This window comes from Ascaphus truei, chromosome 1 (assembly GCF_040206685.1).
Source record: "Ascaphus truei isolate aAscTru1 chromosome 1, aAscTru1.hap1, whole genome shotgun sequence".
NCBI classification, from domain to species: domain Eukaryota; kingdom Metazoa; phylum Chordata; class Amphibia; order Anura; family Ascaphidae; genus Ascaphus; species Ascaphus truei.
This window is the reverse complement of record NC_134483.1, coordinates 176,332,969-176,351,389: the sequence shown is the minus strand read 5'-3', so window position 1 is coordinate 176,351,389 and position 18,421 is coordinate 176,332,969.

Sequence of the window (18,421 nt, the reverse complement as noted above, 5' to 3'; positions counted from 1 at the left end):
GTCATTTTGCGCGTTGAGCCATGTACCAAGGATGTTTCTTCTATCACTCTCATTTCCTTGAACTGTACTCACCAAGGAACTGCTCGTTTGCGGATCCCCTTTTCACCTAAAGAACTTTAGGAACAACTCGATGTCTCCGAGACCCATGGATGGTCCTGTCTGGCTGCAGTTTTCACCGTGGGGTGGGGGTACACTAAGGAGTAACCACGAGTCTCTGGACCACGACTCTACCCCCAATCCTAGACGGTTCAGCAACAATTCCCGGTTCCCCAACTCTATGTGTGCTCATGTTCGCCCGGAGGTCTCGCGTGAAGGGGGGGGGGGTACTGTAAGGAATCCGCTCCGCAGTTTACTGGTTGCCTTACCTTGCAGACAGTGCAGTCCTGGAGCACCTCTCCTGATGTTTGCTGCAGCCTGGATTCACTCACCAAAGCAATACACACTCCCTCTGGTATCTATTGCAGCTGTGCAGCCTATCACTGCAACCTACACTTGCATTCACTCATTGGAGCAGTACCTTCACACCCTCCTCCGGGGATTGGCCCGCTGGCCTTTAAGTACTGTCTTCCCACAATGCTCCCTGCGGAGCATAGTCCTTACTGGATGTCACCATCGTTCTGCCACAAGCCCTCGCTTGTTCTCCTATGCTGATACCAGGTTCCGCCCTGCGTCCTTCAGCTTCCTTCAAGCCGCTTGTTCTCCTATGTTGATACCAGGTTCCGCCCTGCATCCTTCAGCTTCCTTCAAGCTGCTTGTTCTCCTATGCTGATACCAGGTTCCGCCCTGCGTCCTTCAGCTCCCTTCAAGCTCCCGCTTGTTCTTCTGTGCTGAAGCGGAGGTTCCATCCTGCGTCCTTCAGCTTCCTGTTTCTCCTGTGCTGAAGCAGAGGTTTCGTCCCTGCATCTTTCAGCCTCCTGGATTCCTGCACTGAAGCGGAGGTTTCGCCGCTGCGTCCTTCAGTCTCCTGGATTCCTGCACTGAAGCGGAGGTTTCCCTGTGTATCTACAGCTTCCTGGTTCCTGGGGCCTACTCTTTCCCTAATCTAGAGAGGCCGTGTCCTGGTTCCTGCGTTGCTACAGAGGATTCCCTAGCCCACTCAGGACTCTTGCGCTGTAGCACTGGTTTAACCGTGCAGCTAGGCGGTGTGTAAATCTGGTCTGTCTTCCACCTCCTGAGACCAGTACCATGGGCCATGGTCGCCGCACGCGCAGAGGCTAACCCCGCACTCCTAAGCTGATGCGGGGCTCTCCTGACTACATGTTGCCGAACTATTGCTTGAACAATGTTTATCCTGATGTCTCCTGTCCTGACCCTGGCTTGTACAACGACGACGCTGTCTTCTCCTATCCTGATCCTGCGATATATGACAACGAACTGCGCAATCCAGATCAGCCTGCGCGGTCTAAGGTCGGTGCTTTTACAACCCCACCTCAGCCTTGCGGTCTGACCCAGGTTTGTGGCGAGCACAACCGTGACAGTTGTCTCCTGGCGTGGTCTTGATGGGGTTGTCATGTTATCCTGCTCCTCAACGGCATACATGTACAGTAGCGACAAAGTTTATTCGAGCAAATGCCGCTCGGCAGGATGCGTGGCGGCAGCGTGGAGAAGCGTTGAGTAGCGGCTCGTTCGCGTGACGTCGGTGACGTCACAGTCAAGCGAGCGCCCGGCTTCCCCGGCTTCCCCGGCTTCCCCGGCTTCCCCGGCTTCCCCGACTCCCCTGAAGGTTTGAAGTGAGGTAAGCGGGGGAGCGGGGAAGCAGAGGGGCACAGCAGGCGCAGCTAGAGGGTCGGGAAGATGTTTAAATTGCGCGCGGATTGGAGGGGGGGGGGAACGGAGGGGACGCGGCTGGATGCGGCTGATGTGCTGACTTTCCTCAGCACCAGCCGGAGTAAATCCCGGTGAACCGGCGGCATTTGCTCGAATAAACTCTGTCGATACTGTACACAACATCTTCTGGTGGAGGGGGTGCGCTTGGTGATGGAAGGTGGTCGAAGGTCCCATCCATCACATCCATGCCACCCTCCTGCTCCGGCGTCGGGGATACAGGGACATGAACACCGACAAATTATGTATCCCCGCTATGTCAGTCTCTATCTTCTCCATCCGTCGATCCATCTTCTCCATCCGTTGATCCCTCTTCTCCATCGGTTGATCCATCTTCTGCATCTGTTGATCCATATTTAGCATGGTCTCCAGAAGCAGATCTATCTTTGCCAGCACAATAGAGTTCCCTGGGATATCCACACTTATCCCATTCAGCATCCGGTCTAACGAGCTGCTTCTTGTGCATGGCGTGCTGTGGGCATCTGGGTGGATGGGTGCTACGGAGGATGAGATGTGGGTTCCATGGAGAGAAGCGGCAGCGTCGCCGAAGAATGGTGGAGGAGGTGACCTGTGGATATCCGGGAGAGGAGAAGCGGCAGCGTCGTCGAAGAGGGATGGAGAAAGTGACCTCTTGATTTCCGGGCGAGAAGCGGCAGAGTCGTCTAAGCGCAAAGGAGAAAGTGATCCGTGGATTTCAGGGGCACCAGCGGCAGCGTCGTCGAAGAGCAGTGGCGAAGATGGCCTGTGGGTTTCCGGGAGGGCAGCGGCAGCAGCGTCGAGGACGAGTAGTGGAGAAGATGGGCTGAAGATATCCGGGAGAGCGGCGGCAGAATCGTCGAAGCGTATTGGAGGAAGTGGTCTGCGGGTTCGATGGGTTGACTGCCATTTGTTTGGCGTTGAGTGTACATCACCATATTTCTTCTGGACATAATAAGGCTTACGTCTATTAAAACCCTTAGCCTTTGGAGTCAGCGGAAGGTTTTCTTTATTGGCCTTAGCCTGTCGCTTTGGCCTTGGCTTGGAAACGGCTGCCGCCTTTCGCTTTTTCTGTGTGATAGGCACGGCAGAGGCGATTGGCTTCCTGCATCCGTAGAATCGAGGTTGATCCATGGAAGCAGATGGCACAATACAGTATCTGAACAAGGGCAAGTTCAGATAAAGATCATCGAGTGGTGGGCTATGCAAAATGTGTAACCTTTTATGCATGGCAGCGAGGTACAGGTGTTGAAAGTGGGTGTACTCTAATGTGAGTCATTAACGTATAAATACACCATCCATTTTGTGGATTCACTGCACATTGAACACACATCGACTAAACATCGAATATACATTCTTGTGTTTGTATTTCTTTCTACTCGCAGCAATGCCTGTTAAAAATATTTCAAAGGATCTCAGCATGCGAATTAAGGAGATGTACACGAGCGGACACCGAATTGCAGATATCCAACGCTGGTTAGCTGCTTCTGGCCTCTTGTGCCATCATCCACCGTTAGCTATCATACACACGGAAAAACCAGACAATGCACGAGGACACCAACGGTAACTAACGCGGAAGTATATTTATATAACTATATTTATTTATTTATTTATAAAATATTTTACCAGGAAGTAATACATTGAGAGTTACCTCTCGTTTTCAAGTTTACAGTATATCTATCATTGCTGCATATTAATAGAACAATATATTGTGTAGATCTACTGTATCTAATTTTATAGTTATTTCGGTATATTTATATAACAACAGTATGTATATTTTTTATATTGCTGCATATTAATAGAACAATATATTGTGTACTGTAGATCTACTCTATCTAATTTTATAGTTATTTCGGTATATTTATATAACAACAGTATATATTTTGTTTATATTGCTGCATATTAATAGAACAATATATTGTGTACTGTAGATCTACTGTATCTAATTTTATAGTTATTTCGGTATATTTATATAACAACAGTATATATTTTGTTTATATTGCTGCATATTAATAAAACAATATATTGTGTACTGCTTGTGGCCTACTGCACTGTAACTTACCGTATTGTTGTTTTTCTGTTCATTGTAGGGAGACAACCATTCTGGTCGACAAAATAAGTGAGGAGAATGATGAGAAGAGTGCATTAAGGGTCAAATACACTCTGCAGGAAAATCACAATCTGATTGTATCCGAGACCAGCATAAAGAAGATGAGACGCAGAATTGGATGGAAATATGGACGTGTGAAGTTAGTACTGGACAGTACAGGAGGAAAAAGTGTTGTTTAAGAAACTATACTGTACCTCTAAAATTATTTATTCCTTGTCACTTCAGACCGTACCCCATGATAAGGGACGTTAACAAAATCAAAAGAGTGGTCCAGGTCCAGGCATGGATCGACAGTGGAGAAACTTTCCAGGATTGCATCTTCACTGACGAGTCTACTGTATCGCTGGAGAGATTTGCCACCTTTGCATTCCACAAAAAAGGTCACATATCTATGAAGCCGCGTCCAAAACACCCAGTGAAGATGCATGTGTGGGGTGCCATCTCTTGGCGTGGACCAGGATGCACTGTCATCTTTGAAGGTAAAATATATAAAATATAATGTGGCCTTATGCACTGTACTTTACTAGTGTAGCCTTACTGTATGCACTGTTCTGTACTAGTGTGCAGTTTTTTGAGCACTTTTCTTTTCTTGTTATAGGAATCATGAATAAAGCTTTCTTCCAAGACAAAATTGTGCCTGAAATTGTGGAATACATCACACGCGAGTTCCCGGATGGTCACCGTTTCTACCAGGACAACAATCTGAAGCACACCGCGTCAACAGCGCATATCCTTGAGCGCGGTATCAACTGGGTGAAGACGCCAGCGGAGTAAGGGGGTCATGCAGTAAGCAGCGGAAAGGCACTTCTCGCCCGTTTCACGCCAAAAATGCCTACACCTATTCAGTAAGGGGCGGAAACTTGGCGTAAAGCAAAAAAAACGCCAATGTGTTTGGCGTTTTTTTTTTTCCGGCCTTGGCGAGGCGAAAAGGCATTTTTCGCCTCACTAGCCATTTTTTCCACCACGCTCAATTCTAGTAGTGGCGAGTATCTTTTCGGCGCTGTTCGCCACTCTAGAATGGCGTTTTTCTGGCAAATCCGGCACGCCACAAAAAGTAGGCAAGTTGATGGTGAGAGGATGCTGATGAGCGGCGGATCGGCACTTAGAAAAAATTCAGGCCTTTTTCATGGCTGTGATTGATGCCGGGGGTCTCCGGAGCTGATACCATTAATACCAGCACCGGACCCCCCCGGCAAGCATCCGAGGCAGGAAAAATGCATTTAAATCTCACTTCATTAACTTAGCGGCTAACCGCTAAGGCAATGAAGGGGTTAAGCCGCCGTGCCAGGTTTATTGTGGGTAGCGGGGGTGGGTGAAGGGGGTATTTGGCCATTGTTGTTTGTTTAGGGCTTGCGGGGGGTTGCGGGTGCACTTAACCCCTTCACGACCGTAGCGGTTAAAACCGCTACGGTCATGAAGGGGTTAAGCCATCCCGCTACCCACCCGCAATCCCTAAACAAACCACCGTTCGGGCCAAATACCCCCTTCACCCACCCCCACTACCCACAATAAAAAGAAAACACACACAACAGCACCAAACTAAATAAAATAATAAATATAAATAAATATATTTATATCTATATCTATATATTAACCCAACAACCTCTATACCCCCCTAACATACACATATATGCACATACAGTATAGTAATGGGCACAATTACTATTAGCCACAAATGGATAATAGTGAATGTGCGCATTTTAAATACATAAAGAACAATAAATACATTAAATACATATAGCACTCACCCTTGTCCGGCTGCCACGATGAAGGCCATCCTCATCTTCATCCTGCCCATGCCCCATCCACTGCTGCAAAACAGAAACAAGAATAAAAACATCCAATGTAATGTCCCCTAACCCCTTAATCACCATAGCGGTTAGTAACCGCTACAGTCATTAAGGGGTTAACCCACCCTCACCCACCACTCGGGAGGCATACATACCCTCCCCCACTAACCCCCCACCCCGTGAGGCCTAACCACCCTCACCCACTACCCAGCCGGGAGGCCTACCCACATACCCTTGGGGCCAATACCCCCTCCCCCCACCCCCAGTACCCACAATTAAAACAATACACTGCCCCACAATAAACATCATTCTATTTATTAAATACATAACCCACCCCCTGTGCCCCACCATAAATACATGATTTATCATTTTACATACAGGGTTCATACCCCAGCCCAACGCGAGTCCCCGGCGGCCCTGACGGGTCACCTGACAGATCTACAGGGTACCAGCAACTTGTTTCATACAGGTTCTGGAGGCCTGTTGGTGGGTCCCGCCAAGCGCCATGGCCCCCAGGTGGTCTCCACGGGTCACCGTTGGCCACAATTGGGTCCCCACGGTAGGCCCGCAGATGTCTGGGAGCCCCGGGTCTGACCCACAGGTGTCTGAGGGGCCTCGGGTGGTTCTCATGGGGGTCTGGGGACTCACGGGTGCTCACTACGGGTCCGCGGTGCTCCTACGGTTGTGGGTTCACCGGTTCTTCCCAGCACACTACGGGTCCGCGGTGCCCCCACGGATGTGAGGCCACCGGTTCTTCCCCGCAGACTACGGGTCCGCAGTGCCCCCACAGATGTGGGGCCACCGCTTGTTCCCCGCAGGTGTCACCTGTGGACCCACACAGCCTGGTACCCATGAGATACCTGAAGATACCGCATGTGGTCTCCAGAGGTCTCACGCAGAACCAAGGAACAAACACTGAATGTAAAATAAATAAACCTGACCTATACATTCAATACATACATCCCCCCCCCCAAACATATACAGTACAATAATGTGCCAAATAACTATTATCCAGATATGGATAATAGATTATTTGCCCATTATTAAACACATAAAATATGCATAAATCAAAACATGAATTTTTAATCTTAAAATCACCACATTGCATGTTAAAATAAATCCAGCAGCCATTGCAAATATAAACCCACAAAAATGCAGCTGCACAAATGTATATGAAATGTCACACAATTGCATTGAGTGTGTACATGATGCAATTAATCTATGCATCATGTAACACTATGCAAAATATATGTAACAATAAAATACAATATAAACAATGTCCCCTAACCAGCAATGCCATCATGAAAATCAACTAGAAACTAAGCAACATCAATACAATTAGCATCAATCAATTAATCAATTTCCTTAAACAATTACAATACAATACAAATCAATTATACAATCCCCTATTCAATTCCTAAAGCCAAACCATTGCCAAAACAATTCAAATTTAAAGTAACCACCATCATTCTAATCTAAGTACCATAAAGAAGCCATTACAATTAACCTTTAACTAAATACAAATTGCATTATTCAAAACAATGACAAAATAAAGCTGATAAATACATTAGCCATACATGAAAAGAACATAAACATTAGCAAACCAATCAATTATTATCCCTGTATGTCTATCCATATAGATATACATAAAATACAGGGGCAATAATACAGCATAAAAAACAATGCATTTACATCCAAAAATCACATAGAATACACCCATTCAGTGTCTGTGAATGTATGTATATACATAGATACATACGCGGGCATTAAATGGGACTGAAAAAATAAAAGTCATGAATAAAAAATAAAAATAAACTGTAAAAGTAAAAATAATAAACTTTTCTTTTGTTTACTCACCATTAGATGCCCACTCACCGAAATCCAGGCGACCCGGAAGCACAGGAACCAATCCACAGGTAAACCATAAAATAAAAAACCATTACAAATCCACGTCTGTGTCTTTTTCTTCTATTTGTAATCCTTCCCGTCTGTCTAGGGGTCTTCTTTTCTTCTTTGGGGTCTTTGGGGGTCTTCTCCGTCTTCTTCCGTCTTCATACGCCACGCCCTTCTTCTCTTCTTAGGAGGGGAGATGTTCCCTCCTCGGTGACTAGCTTCAAAATGAGGCGACATAGGCTTTTATAGGCCTATGACATCACATTTTGCTCAAATATTTCCCACGGTCCGGATTGGGCCCAGAGAAACATGTGATTTGGCCAAAAAAAAAAAATTATAACGTCATTTAAAGGCAATGAAAGCACAGCCAATCAGAATGGCTGTGCTTCAATTGCCTTTAAGATGACATCATGAAAAGAAACATGGCCGGCCTCACATGGTACGGTAGCCAATCAGAGCATGGGAACTACATCCCTACTCTGATTGGCTCTAGTAGACCATGTGACAGAGGCTTGGGGGAGAACAGATGTGACGTCATTGAAAGCCTGTCACATGGTACTAGAGCCACTGTTTTTACTGTGTACAGTATCTATTTAACTAATTGTCCTTTTTTTCCTATGACAGATCGCCAGACTTCAATCCGATCGAAATGGTCTGGCATCAGCTGAAGGACCATATCCAAAAAGTCGTGAAACCCTCCAAAAAGGATGAGTTGGCGCAAGGCATACTGAGTTTTTGGACCGATGTACTCACCGTGGAACGATGCAATAAATATATTGACCATATTGCGACTGTGTTGCCCATTGTGATCGCGCGTAATGGGTAAGCATCAGGAAGGTAGTATGGTATACTGAAGTACTGAACTGTAGTATTGAAAGTACAGTATGATAAAGGTAAGTATGGCAGAGATTTTTTCTTTCCTAGTAGTCAGAGTATACAGTAGTTCCAGTATAGACTCATTTGACAGCACTACGGTAACTGCATACTGTAGTCCAATATGGAGTAGCTAAACAGTACACAATGCCATAATACAATATGCACCTACAGTACAGTAACTGCTCAATTTATTTATTTCCAGAGAGAGCAGCACCAGCCATCTGGTTACAAAGTATTTAACAGTAGTCAGAGTATACAGTAGTTCCAGTACAGACTAGTTTAACAGTACTACACAGCACACAATGCCATAATATAGTAGACACATAACTGCACTAATTTTTTGTTTTCTTGTCTTTTCAGGAAAAAAGGATGGACTGGGAGAGGGGGGGGGGGGTGTCGTGTACAGTCTGTGAACTGTTTGTACAGTTAAATGTACAGTATCTAAACTGCAGTAATGATGTACACAAAACCTATCCTCTCTCAATGAACTACTGTACTGTACACAGAATGAGGAAGAAGATAAAGACGGAAAAAATGATATATATATATATATTATATATTATTAATTAATATTATTATCAATGTGCATTATTCATGTTTATCCACCGGCCCTCAATTTCCATCTGACAGAAGAACTTAATAAAGACTGCATTATGTATTATTCATGATTATTTTTATATTTGTTTTTTTTGGTTCCTGATAAAATAAAATAAATATTTATTTACATTTTGATAATCATAATCATTTGACAACAACCCCCCCACACACACCTACAGTACACCAAAGAAAAAGAATGAATGAAAAAACAACATGAATCAGTTAATAGTTTTTTTAACTCTCAATTCTCACAATGCTGTGCAAATCAGATTTACATATCAAATTCGAGAAGGGATTTTTCCAAAGCGTTACAGTAAACAATGCCTCAAAGGGTTGGGGGGGTTGGGGTTGGGTGAGTCATGCACAGTAATCAACTAGCTCCCATCTCAAAGAGGATTACACGCAGGCGCAGTGAGGTGATGCTCGGCTAGGGACGGATTAAGAACACAATGGCAAGCTTCAGAAAATGAATGACTCTGTGGAGGTGTCTGTCGATAAGAGTTTCAAATCCTTGAGCAAGGGAGAGGGGGCTACAGCTGCATGAAGTTCAAAGAAAATGACATAATTTCAAAAGGCAGTTCATCAAAATAATATGATCCCTACACTCCCAAATACAGTACTTGTACAGTACATAAAAAGTACACAAATCAACCACGTGCAGTCAAACGCACAGGGTCGCAGTAAAAAGCTACAGCACAGATTGAATATCGTAATATCAAGATGGTTTTTGCAGGCTTGTGGAGAAAAAAAACATAAAAAATGAGGAGAAATTTTTTTTGGTCACTCACTCAAGCAAGCAGTGGTGGGTGAAGTTACAGGCGCATGCGCAGTAATCATCTGCTGTCAAGCAGGAATGTGATTGAAACCAGAAAGACACACGTTCAAAGGAATGGTGTGGGAGAGATGTACTGCGCTGTAGATAAGATAAGAAGTTGAAATACCCTGCAGTGCAGTAAATTATCCTGTGTGTGTGGGGGGGCGAGCGAGGGGAGAGCGCTGTACAGTATATGCCAAAATGTGACACAGTTACAGTACTGTACACGCCTATGCGTTTCAACAATTTTCAAATGAGACATACAGCACTGCAAATGCATGTATACAGTAAATATGCAAATTTACAATTACTGCGCACGCACACGCAGACTGTGTACTGACATAGTTTGAACTGCTAAGGTATTAGACTTCGAAGACAACAGCTCGCGAACGACCCCCTGAGTTTTTACACGGTTTTGCAGTATTTCTAACAGCGATAATAAAATGCTAATATCACGAGCGCCAAAATAACGCAATTCACACCGGACCAAAAAATTATCCGAGCGCCGCGGATACAGCCGCATTAGGATAAAGGCGGCCGCCACTGTAGATTATGCCAAACTAACCTTATTTGTTTCTTTGAGGAGGTAAGTAGGAATTTAGACCAGGGTAATGCACTTAGATTTTGCAATGGCTTTTTATACAGTTCCACCCAAGAGGTTGGTGTACAAAATAAATCAAATTGGACTCAGTAACTATAGTAACATTCCTGTGCTTTAAAAAAAAAAACAACAAATGTAATGTATGTTAGGGGGTATAGGGGTTGTTGGGTAGCAGATATTGCAAGTTTTATTGGGGGCAATTGCCACCATAAAGCTGCTATTGGGCCTTAACCCCTTCATTGCCTTAGTGGCTAGCCACTAAGGTAATGAAGTGCTTTAATGTATTTTTTTTAAATATTGTGTGGGAACAGGGGGTTTCCCGAGCTGAACCACTGTAATTAAAGGCTCAGAGACCCCTTGATTCCCGTGTTACAGGCCCCGGTATGGGGCATCAGATGCCAGTGTCACCACCATTTTTAAAGTGTCCGCGGACATTTATGTTATGGAGGAGATACTGGCACTCCATATCTGGGCCTGTAATTTGTGAAGCAGGGAGTCGCTGAGGCTAAAATCAATGCAGTTCATCTCGGGAGACCCCCTGATCCCGCACACTATTAATTAAAATTACATTAATGCAGCTTCATTACCATAGTGGCTAGCCGCTATGGTAATGAATTATTTTTTATTGATTTGTGTGTTTTCATAATAGTGTACTTGAGCAGGGGGGTCTCCAGAGCTGAACCAAATTGGTTTTTCCCTTGGGGACCCCCTAATTCATGATATACAAGCCCCGTTATGTGGTGTCGGTATCCCCCTGCAGGATTTAAATCCCCCGTCACGTGACACGGGTGATTTAAAAGCACAGGGGATACTGGCACCCCATAACAGGGCCTGTATCTCATGAAGTAGTGGGTCCCCGAGGCTGAAAAAAATGCGGTTCAGCTCAGGAGACTTCCTGCATATGTACTGTACACTAATATTAAAATTAATATTTATACTGTACAATCGCCTGTAAGAGCCGTGCATTGTGACGCAGCATCTCCATGCAGTTCTTACAGGCGGCTTTTGTTCTATCAGCTATTACGATTTAGAATTTTAAGCACGATAGCAAGGGGGGGGGGGGGAAAGCTCGCACAGGGCATGTTTTTAATCATACATACCAAAATGGGCTTCACTTCTTAGTGAATCCCGCGTTTGGCTTCACTTTGTTACGTCTGAGTCAAAATGTCATACTCGGGCGCAAAAGCTCACTGCTTAGTGAATCGCCCTCATTGAGTACAAACCAGTTGAACCTTCAGACTGTATTAGTCTAAATCTTTGCATTTTCTATGGGAGGAACACCAGTTGAGGCATACTTGTTATCGTGTGTTATCTTTGATCACACTTTCTGTGTATGTTCATGCTACATTTAGTTGTATGTTGTTCATCTATAGTAAAATTTATTTTGGATATCTTTTTGTTTTATTAAATTTTTTGACAATATGAGTGCGAGGAACACCATGTATATACACCTAAAGAATATTCATACCAAGATCAATTTACCATTGACATGAATCACAGAACATACCTCTTTCTAGCAGCAAAAGTGTAAGGAATTGTTTTTCAAAATTTAAACTTTTGTGTATACAGTGGTTTGCTTGTGTAGCAGGGTTCCCCCTGGGTCTCCCTTACCTCCGCTAAGCGAGGGGACCCCTGCGCTGTGCCGGGGAGCTCCAGGGGCGAGCATGTCGCCGGGGGCTCCCGGCAGCATCTACAGCCAGGCGTCACCATCTTTAAAGCGTTCGCGCATGCTTGGAAGCTCGACCATTAACAAGATTGCAGTTGGGCAGAGGTGGTGCTCCATAGCACAGGGACATCCCCAGTCGGTGCATGCGCAGACAGAGCCTGTGGCGGCCATTACAGACTCGCGCATACGCAGTTGCGATTGTGCATGCGGCCCCAATGTAAAAGAGCTCTGCAAAGGACTACAACACCCAGCAGCCCCTGGGGATGCTAAACCACCTGACGCCAGGGAGCCAATAGGTTTAGAAACTTCCCTGCAGAGATATATACATTGTTGTGCATTACAACATGCTAGTGAGTCAGAGCTGGGAGCAGGTTAGGGAAGGGTGTGTGCAGGGAGCAGTAGCCCCTGCACTAGGCCAGGTTACCCCAGATAGGCCCTGAGCCATAACCCAGATTGTGGTTGCAACAGGGACAGGCCCTAGGTAGGGACCCTGCCCCTTTAGTTATTGTTAAGTTCAGGGACACAATTCACCTGCTGTGCAGCCCTGGTTATCGTGTCTGGACGCAGACCATCACTCAAGATAGAGACTATCTTCCTGGTGGGATTGCCTGGCGGGAATCCACCCCACACCTCAAGCGGAAGCATCGTGGATCACGCTTTCGGATCCATCATCCAAGTACAGCAGCTGCACGCCCAGGTGTGGACACACCCGGCAGGTACCATCAAGTCACCACGTGGACCACCTACACACCTCATATTAGTGGGCAGCGTTGTTCCACACTTGGGTGTGGTTGTGGGACTTTTGAGACACTTGGGTGGATGGTGGTGGGGTTGAGGCCCAGTAAGATCAGGTTACAGGGTGGCACTACTGTGATGCTGTTGATGTTATATTGTGATGTGTTATAATTATGTTGCATATAGTAAACTGTTTTATCCATAACTGGGTGTAATTGGTTACTGTATGTGGTGCCTGTGTCAGGGGTTATTCTACACACTAGAATCCCTGCACAGATGGAGACGCTGTAAGCAGTACAATCCAGGATACACCCCAGGTTCCAAGTGGCAGAGGTTCAGGCCTCCTGTGAGCCTGACAGGTAACGCACCATACACCTGGTACATATGTGGATTCCACCACATGGTCCCTATCTGCGATTGGGGTGGGGGGAAAGTGTGTTACACTTGCTAACCCAAAAGTGTTTCCATTGTATAAAAAATACAAACAAACAAAAAGAATGAACCCGAGTCAGATATTGGCTCGTATTTCACTCACATTTGAAATTCGTTGCAATATTCAACTAGGACGCCCAAACAAACATCAAAGTTCAGAATTCGTACCTGCAAACCTGCCAATTCACATAATTATATTTATTTGAGTTAACTTTAACACACAGCAAAATGTCATACACATCTCATAAGCATACTGTATATAAAATACTAGGCCTTACTATAATTTGGTTTCTAGTAAATGTTTGGTGTTAAAAACAACTTCATAGCAAAGTAGGTCTTCCAAAGTGCCTACTTACAGACTCACTGCATTAGTCAATGAATTGTGCCATTTAAAAAAAAATACTGCATTGTTTTTGGATTTGAGTTGCTTCTTTGCTCTTGTTGAATAGAAGAATCTTTGAATACAAGTGATATGCACACCGAGAAAAAGATTACACCATCTTTTAATGACAGCATATTAAAAAAAAAAGCTTTTCTACTATCCTTTAAAATAATAGCAGTGCCTTTTGTTGTGTCTAACAATTAGAATTAAGATAATATTGTAGATTTGAGTGAGCAAATTATTCAACTCATGAAACAATTACTGGTACATGGATACATTTTGATTATAAGTTAATTTCTTCATCATTCTTCATAAATCTTGTAGAAACCTTTTGATGTGCAGCAATAAACCAGTTTAATTAAATTGGTTTTATTCCTTCTACCAAATGTTTACCTGCGAGTGCCCCATACATGATAAAATCAGATTATAAAGGCAATTAGATTTAGTTGTAATAAATCAAATTTTAGTTACGTTTATTTTACTGTACAAGGACAATGCTATACAGTACATATCTTTATATATGTGTATATACAGTATATATACTTTCCCCCACCCAATGAGAGATGTGTAGCTATGGTGTGTGTTTTGCGGTGCAATACCTGTGGTTCACAGGAGGCCTGAGCCCGCTGCTGGGAGCCTGGGGTGTATCCTGGAATAATGCTCTGTAGCGCCTCTGCCTGGCGGGATTCTATGTTGTAGAATGACCCCGGCACAGGAAACAATAAGAATACACACTTGGATAAGCAGAACAGTTTACTATAAGCAAATATATATATATATATATATATATATATATATATATATATATATATACGTGTGTATGTACTAGAGGTAGTGCTAAAATATAGGCGACGGAAAGACATCTTTCCAAATTGGTAAATTGGTAGACTGTCTCTGTCTGAGTCAGTTCTGGGTTTCCAGTTTACCTGGAGCTGCAGAGCTGATCTTGCAGCATAAGATGCACTTTATTCATTAGCTAGACAGCTTGTCTATATGGGGTTGAAAAAGGTTTGCAGTGTTGAGTTCCTCCTGAAGCAGTTTGTTGTCTTGTAACAATACCAGCAACAACAGAGTCAACAATTGCTTTAGCAAATAATAACTGTTTATTAGAAGCAGCAACAGTTCATCACCATGTGCTGCAGATGACGGTCCAGAGGTACCGAAATGTTTGAGAGTGCGGTCACTACACAGAAATGACCAGGGGAAGACTGGGTATACAATTGTGGCTCCTTTCCTGATTGGTGAAGCCCAAGCTACGTTTAGAGCCCGAAGCGGGGATGAGGTACGCAACTTCAAAGTGATAAAGTCTGCCATCCTTTATTGCCTGAGCCTAACCACAGAGTTCTACCACCAGTGCTTTCCGTCTGAGAGGAACAGTTCCAGGAATTTTGCTCAATGCCTAGTCAATCTTGGCAAAAAGTGGCTGAGATCAGATGAAAATACCAAAGGTGAGATTGTGCAACATAATGTAAAAGTACTCGCCCGCTCAGTTTTCTGGTGGTAATACACCACCACATAAGAACACTTGCCCTCAGGAAGACCAGAACCATACCTATTATGCTTGGAAATCCAGAAAAAAGACAATGCAGTAAGTCTAGAAAACGTCAAAAAGGGGGTTAAAAATCAATACAGTTTCAAACTTTGATGATGATGATACCCAATGCCCGGAATTTATGAACTTTTTGACAGATTAGGTTCTGCCTTGGACAAAAAAAAAAGCAAAAAAAAAAGCAAAAAAAAGCACTGGCGGATCCCTATACAAGACCAGTCAAAAGACAAAAATGCATTTGCTGCCCCTTTTGGTCTTTACCAATTCAAAACTACGCCTTTTGGCCTCCACTGAGCTTCAGGCTGGTTCCAGAGATTAATGGACAAGGTTTTGAATCCTCACCAAAAGTATAGATGTACTGTAATAAGACGGTTTCCCATACTGGGGAAAAGTGTGAGATTCCTCTTGCGCAAAAACTTTGTTTACCATTGGATACCCATGGAAATCTGCAGGAAATCAACAGTATGTTATTTATTTTAATAACAATTTCAGTATCTGTCTGACCCATAGTACAGTAAATATTTTTTTTGTTAATTTCTGCAGTGACGCTATTGATCGGTACTAGTGCCTAACAGAACAATTAATACAGTTTAATACCAATACCTTTTTGTTTACACATAAACATTTGTTATGTTATATAGCTCTTTTAGGGGCATACTCAGTAAACTTCGATGAGTTGAGTGCATTGCAGAGTGGGTTTGCATTTTCTTACTGCACTACAAGAAATGTGTGTCAAAATGGTATTCACTAACAAAAATCACAATTTTTTTATAGTGCGGTAAAAAATGCAACACCGCATTACTTTGTGTGGTTTTATTTCCTTCCAATACTTATCATTCTACTGTACTTGTGCTTGCTTAAACTGGAATTGTTGTTTGGTATAGGAAACGGTGCTCAAAAAATCACATGTTGCTCTACAGAAGGAAATTCTTCTTTTTATTAATTCCATATATAATTTCTTAAGTATCCGGATGCTTTATGAATGGCCAATATATAATGTATATGATATAGCACAAAGGTTCATACTGGGGCCTATAACTTGGGAAGCAAGGGGTCCCTGAGGCTGAAATGCATGCAGTTCAGCTCAGGAGACCACTGCTTCAAAACTCTGTTATTAAAATGAACATTAAAACAGCTTCATTACCTTAGCAGCCAGCCATTAAAGCAATGAAGGGGTTAAGCCACAGTACCAGGTTTATTGGGGGTAGATGGGGTGGGTGAATGGGGGTACTTTGCTCAGGGTGGGTTGTTAGGCCTACCTAAGTTTGCAGGATGCAGGATGGGTTAAACCCTTAATTACCACTACTATGTTAATGAAGGGGTTAACTTGTCCTACCCACCCAGTAGGCCTAACCACCCACCCTGGGCGAAGTACCCCCATTCACCAAACTCCTCTACCCCAAATAAACTTTAAAATACAAAAACCCTACTACCCCCCTCCCCTCTACCCCCAATACACATGTATTCAGATGACACAATCCTTTATGCACACAGCCATAGCATCTCTGAACTTCAACACATACTTCAGTCTGACTTTTTCAGACTCGAAAACTGGATTTCCCAAAACAAACTGTTTTTAAACACTGACAAGAATGTAACAATGGTATTTGGGACCAAGACTAAATTTTGAAAGCTTCCAGCGACTCAGCTCCTGATTAGAACCAACGCTAACACCACCCTAACCACTGTTACTAGTTTTAAATACCTGGGCTTATGGTTTGACTCCCACTTACAGTAACATTTGGAATGCACATTTATACCCTGACAACCAAGACCTATGCCAAACTAGGGGTACTTTACAGGAACAAATCCTCCCTAAGTCTCCTGGTCAGAAAGCGTATCGCACAGCAGATACTAATGCCAATTATTGACTATGGAGACATAGTATATGGCTCGGCACCTCAAATCCACCTTAGCAAACTTGACACCCTCTACAATTCAATTTGTCATTTTATTCTCCAATGCAACTACAACACACATCACTGCGAAATGCTCAAAGAACTAATTGGTCATCACTACAGTCTAAGCGCAAAGTTCACCTTTCCTGTCTTGCCTTTAAATTCTTTATGGGCAAGCTACCCAGCTATCTGAACAAGCTCCTCACCCCTACCACATGCAGCACTTATTACCTGAGATCAGACTCCAAAAGACTGGTCCCAAGGCTCAACAAAGTATCCGGCCACTCCTCCTTCTCTTACCGTGCACCCCAAAACTGGAACAACCTACCAGAGATTCTCACATCCACCACCAGTTTAAGTTCTTTCAAATCTAAGGCTGTCTCACATTTTAATCTGGTCTGTAACTGTTTCATATGCCCATAATATATATTTTCTTTAACTGTGCATGCAATGTCTTGTATATAATGTATACCCTGTTCATTTATGTAACTGTATTTGTAACCATGTATTATTTGTCTTAACTCTGTGCCCTGGACATACTTGAAAACGAGAGGTAACTCTCAATGTACTACTTCCTGGTAAAATATTTTATAAATAAATAAATAAATAAACTCATACAGTACAATTATGGGCAAAATTCCTATTATCCAGATATGGACAATCGCGCATTTGCCTATTAAAATTAAAACAGTACTCAGTCAGCATAAAGTCAATTAAAGTTGGACTTACCTCTGCCAAGCTGAAGGCCGTCCTCATCTTGCTCTATGTTTTCGGTCTCATCCGTGGGCAGCAACATTACAATAAAAAAACTAACTACTGGCCACTAACCCCTTAATCACCTTAGTGGTTACTAACCACTATAGTAATTACTGGATTAACCGCCCTTCCCCGCTATGCACCTGGGAGGCATAAGCACGCTCCCTGAAACAACTACCCCCAGCCCCCACCCTTCTACCCATTGATTGTCACAGTGGTAAACCATGCCCCCAATATGGGCATGGATTACTCCAACAGCAATGAATGGGCAAGCAAAAAAACATGCTACAAAATAAAGCACATGACATTTAAATAAAAAAAGGCATTTGACAATAAAGCCATTGATTGTGAGTGTGGAAAACCATGCCCACAATATGGTTATGGATTGCCACAATATCATGTCCAAGTAGCCCATTGTAAGTAGAAAGCAAACTGGAGTTTAAAAGGGAGGATCTTTTACCCTAACAGATATCATCTTCTTCTTCTCTTCTCAGGTAAATCTCATATTTGAATCCTGTCTCA